At 44.7% G+C, this 5,413-nt stretch overlaps 1 non-coding gene across 1 annotated transcript; it reads left to right on the top strand.

Annotated features, from left to right (window-relative positions):
- The first annotated feature begins 3,949 nt into the window (after nucleotides 1-3,949).
- LOC132532016 (U6 spliceosomal RNA) lies at nucleotides 3,950-4,056 on the top strand. The gene has a single exon (XR_009544278.1). It is a non-coding gene; the product is annotated as a U6 spliceosomal RNA (small nuclear RNA).
- Nucleotides 4,057-5,413: the final 1,357 nt, after the last annotated feature.

Here is a 5,413-nt window from a genome sequence, read left to right as displayed (position 1 = left end):
CGTGCTGAGTCCAGAGGAAGTTTTTCTTGAATCATCTCTAAAAATAGTCCCTATCATGTGGGGCAGGATATTAGTGGCCTGGGAACCAGGAGATTCTGAGGCAGAATTTAGAGAGCTGACGAAAATGGAATCCCACAGCCTAGAAGGTACCTTCAAGGTTCCGTTGGCCCTCCAGAAAAATGTAACGTTCTATCATTAGAGCCAATGTCTTTTTTGGCCTAGATCCCCACTGAACTTCAGTGCAAATAACTTCATGAGAAAATTGCTCTTATTTATTTTATTTTTATTTTTTTAAATTTTTATTGGAGTATAGTTGCTTTACAATGTTATGTGAGTTTCTACGGTTCAGCAAAGTGAATCAGTTATATATATACATATATGTACTCTTTTTTAGATTTCCTTTCCCTTTAGGTCACCACAGATCATTGAGTAGGGTTCCCTGTGCTAAACAGTAGGTTCTCATTAGTTATCCATTTTATGCACAGTAGTTTATACAAGTCAATCCCAATCACCCAGTTCATCCCACCCTCCCTTCCCCCCTTGGTAGCCATAAGTCTGTTCTCTACATCTGTGACTCTATTTCTGCTTTGCCAATAAGTTCATCTGTACCATTTTTCTAGATTCCACATATGTGATATTATACGATATTTGTTTTTCTCTTTCTGACTTACTTCACTCTGTATGACGATCTCTAGGTCCATCCACGTCTCTGCAAATGGCACTATTTTGTTTCTTTTTATGGTTGAGTAGAAAATTGCTCTTTTATTGTTTTTTCAAAACATTCCAATGTAACGTGTGTAATAAAGAGCACACATCTTAAGAGTATGGCCTAGTGACTTATCACATAGATAGATGATGTTAGATAGATAGATAGATAGATAGACAGATCTCCCCCGGTTAACACCGTCCAGATCGCCACAGACTACTTCTGTCTCCCCAGAAGTCTCCCTCTGTTCCCTCCCAGGTCAAATCCTCCCCTCCAAGGTAAGCACCATTCTGCTTCCCGTCACCATAGATTAGTTTTGCCTGCTTTTGAATTTCATATCAATGGAATCATGCCGGATGTACTCTCTGGGCATCTCTTGCTCAGCATAGCATCTGCAAGATTCCTCTCTCTGGCTGAGACTGAGCATAGGGCTTTCGGGTGTTCGCAGTCATAGGTTTGCATGCGGCCACGCAAGCCTATTCCAGCTTGTCCCTTCCTAGCCCGTGCAGTTATCTCACCTTCCTCCCTCACAGCACACAGCTGTATAAATGCACAGGCATTTTTTTGTGTGTGTGGTACGCGGGCCTCTCACTGTTGTGGCCTCTCTCCCGTTGCGGAGCACAGGTTCCGGACGCGCAGGCTCAGCGGGCCCAGCCGCTCCGCGGCATGGGGGATCTTCCTGGACCGGGGCACGAACCCGCGTCCCCCGCATCGGCAGGCGGACTCTCAACCACTGCACCACCAGGGAAGCCCCCCAAAAGTCCATTTTTTACAACGTAAATGTATTTTTTTTCCTGACTACAAAACTTACACATACTCATTTCTTTTTAACAGATCTTTATTGGAGTATAATTGCTTCACAATACTGTGTTAGCTCCTGTTGTACATACTTGTTTTTAAAAAAAGAAAGAAAGGAATTCTAGTTTTGAGAAGCTTGCATGGCTTACCCAAACACAGCCAGTCCATGGGCTGGTCAGTGGCCTTTGACCTGTGTATCCTGGCTTCGAAAAACAAACTGGGTCAGTCACATTCTCTGTCTCAGGAATGTGACCTCTCGAACTCAGAGGGAAGTTGCATTTGCTGGAGACATTGGTCCCACTTGGACTGTGTGTAGTGCTCCTCAGACCTTCCTCCAGGACCAAGGGGGCTATTTCCCCAGCTGCCAGCCTTCTTGTTCCAACTCAGGACAGCTCTCAGAGGCCATCCCAGCTCCAGAGCGCCTTGTGGCTTGGGCTGAGGCCCTTGCTGAGACCTCTTGGCTGCCCAGTTTCTCCTATTGCTTGCTTCTGCTTCTCCCCACCATGCCTCCACCTCCCCATCCCAGGGGCATTAACCCCAGGGAACAGCACAATAAACTTCCTGCCCACTAATCTCCACCTCAGAGTCTGTTTCCTGGGGGACCACTCTGCCACCGGTCGAAAGAAAGGATGAGGCAAGTGTGCCCCCCAGGTCTTTCCCTTCTGACCCTGCTGAGCCCTGTATCTTCTTCCGTGGGGTTGGGGTGGGGGGAAAAGAAGCTCGCCCACCTCTCATACATGCCCCCCACCACCATGCTCCTGCACATCTGTCCTCCTGGAGAATTGCTCACCTGACACTCAGGGTCTCCAAAGGAAAAAGACAAGTTTTGCAGAGAGGCAAGGCCAGATCTAGGATTACCTATCTGAGCTTTAGTTTCTTCATTTGTAAAATAGGCCTTTGCCAAGGTCACTGCACCCCCTGTGTCTTTCCTATCACCCTCCATTTCCTTCCACAGTCCCTACTTCCACCGTCCCTTATTTGGTCTCCCCTCCCCAATCTGTTACCGAGTCCAAGCTCACTCTGCTCGTCACACGACAGGACAATAGATCAGATGAGGTGTTGAGACAAGGAATAGTGACTTTATTCAGAAAGCCAGCAGACCGAGAAGATGGCGGACTAAGGTCCCCAAATAACCGTCTTATGGGGTCTAGATGCCAGATTCTTTTATAGAACCGGGGGAGGGGGAGGGGAGGAAGTAAAGTAAAAGGGCCATCAGTCTTACAAAGCATCTCACATGGCCTGCATGGGGGAGGGGATGTGTTAATTTCTTCTTTCCTGCAGCCATTCACACGTGGGCAGGGTCAGAATGCCTCCCTGTGAGCTGAACAAAGGCCCTTTAGTTTAACATTCAGGCAGAGGGGCAGGGTTCTCTGTGGCAGGCCATTATGTGTGATTGTAATAAGAAAAGCAACGGAAAGCAAATGTTAACCTATAAGAAACAGATCCAATATGGGGTCAGATTTGCCTCTTCCCTGTTACGAATCCACCCTCTACACTTCACCCAACAGCACTCACCAGTGCTGTGGAGGTGGTACAGCAGGGCACGGGTTCATATGGGATGGACATTTTACTGGGGAAAATGGGATTGATGACCGCTTTCACAATTAGCCATTTCATGGCAGTTATGTGAGAGCATTGTTCCTGATCAGAGCTCTTTAGCAGAGTGGGCTTTCAGAAGCCCCATTTAAAAAAAATTTCTTTTAATTTTATATTGGAGCATAGTTGATTAGAAATGTTGTGTTAGGGGACTTCCCTGACGGTCAGTCCAGTGGTTAAGACTCCATGCTTCCACTGCAGGGGACGTGGTTTCAATCCCTGGTCAGGAAACTAAGATCCTGCATGCCACGTAGCCAAAAAAGATAAAAAAGAAATGTGTTAGTTTCAGGTGTACAGCAAAGTGATTCAGTTATACATACACAGATATCTATTCTTTTTCAAACTCTTTTCCCATTTAGGTTATTACAGAGTATCGAGTAGAGTTCCCTGTGCTATACAGTAGGTGCTTGTTGGTTCCCTATTTTAAATATAGCCGTGTGTACATGTCAATGCCAAACTCCCAATCTATCCCTCCCCGCCACACACACCCTTCCCCGCCCTGGTAATCATAAGTTTGTAACCAAGCTGGACCTTATGGGGCCTTCCAGTGACAGGCCTTCCCCCATATCCTCTGCTTTAGCTCCTCTCTGAAGAACATAGATAACAGTATTTGATGCACATTTCCTGAACTGTTTTACAGATATGAAAACCCCTTACCAAATGGAAGATGTTAACTACTTGTTGGCCAAGAGCTCGGAGCCCCAGGCCTCCTGGAGCCTATAGTTTGATGTTAACCCCTGTGACACCACCCTGTTACCTCACCATCAGCCAGTCAGAGAACTGTGCATGAGCTGATCACATACCCTGCAACCTGCCGCCCCAAACCTGGCTTTTAAAAATGCTTTGCCAGTGCTCACTTCGGCAGCACATATACTAAAATCGGAACGATACAGAGAAGGTTAGCGTAGCCCCTGCGCAAGGATGACACGCAAATTCGTGAAGCGTTCCATATTTTTTTTAAAAAAAATAAGAATATCAATGCTTATACAATCAGAATAAAAGTAAATATCAAGTACGAAAAAAAAATAATAAATGCTTTGCCAAATCCCTTCAGGGAGCTCGGGGATTTTAGAGCATGAGCCACCCATCTCCTTGCATGGCCCTGCAATAAACCTTTCTCTGTTCCAGACTCTGATGTTTTGGCTTGTTTGGCCTCACTGTGTATCAGGCACGTGAATTTGTGCTAACAAGTTCATTCTCTAAGTTTGTGAGTCTGTTTCGGTTTTGTAAATAAGTTAATTTATATCATTTTTTTAGATTCCACGTATAAGCGACATCATATGATATTTGTCATTCTCTGTCTGACTTACTTCATTTAGTATGCTAATCTCCAGGTCCATCCATGTTGCTGCAAATGGCATTATTTCATTCTTTTTAATGGCTGAGTAATATTCCATTGTAAATATGTACGACGTGTTCTTTATCCATTCATCTGTCAATGGACATTTAGGTTGCTTCTATGTCTTGGCTATTGTAAACAGTGCTGCAATGAACATTGGATTGCACGTATCCTTTCGAACCATGGTTTTCTCCCGATATATGACCAGGAGTGGGATTGCTGGATCATATGATAGCTCTATTTTTAGTTTTTGGTTTTTTTAAATATTTATTTACTTATTATTTATTTTGGCTGAGCTGGGTCTTAGTTGTGGCGTGCAGGATCTTCATTGCGGCATGCGGACTTCTGAGCTGCGCACGTGGGCTCTTAGTTGTGGCATGCACGTGCGATCTAGTTCCCCGACCAGGGATCGAACCTGGGTCCTGTGAATTGGGAGTGTGAAGTATTACCCACCAACAGGGAAGTCCCTCTGTTTTTAGATTTTAACGAACCTCCATACTGTTCTCCATAGTGGCTGCACCAATTTACATTCCCACCAACAGTGCAAGAGGGTTCCCTTTTCTCCACATCCTCTCCAGCATTTATTGTTTGTAGATTGTTTGATGATGGCCTTTCTGACCAGTGTGAGGTGATACCTCATTGTAGTTTTAATTTGTATTTCTCTAGTAATTAGTGATGTTGAGAATCCTTTCATGTGCCTCTTGGCCATCTGTATGTCTTCTTTGGAGAAATGTCTGTTTAGGTCTTCTGCCCATTTTTTGATTGGGTTGTTTGGGGTTTTTTTTGATATTGAGCCGCATGAGCTGTTTGTAAATTTTGGAGACTAATCTCTTGTCAGTCACATCGTTTGCAAATATTTTCTCCCGTTCTGTGGGCTGTCTTTTCATTTTGTTGCTGGTTTCCTTTGCTGTGCAAAAGCTTTTGAGTTTAATTAGGTCCCAGTTGTTTATTTTTGTTTTTATTTCCATTACGCT

Source organism: Lagenorhynchus albirostris, chromosome 13 (assembly GCF_949774975.1).
Source record: "Lagenorhynchus albirostris chromosome 13, mLagAlb1.1, whole genome shotgun sequence".
NCBI classification, from domain to species: domain Eukaryota; kingdom Metazoa; phylum Chordata; class Mammalia; order Artiodactyla; family Delphinidae; genus Lagenorhynchus; species Lagenorhynchus albirostris.
This window is presented reverse-complemented; position numbering and strand designations above follow the sequence as displayed.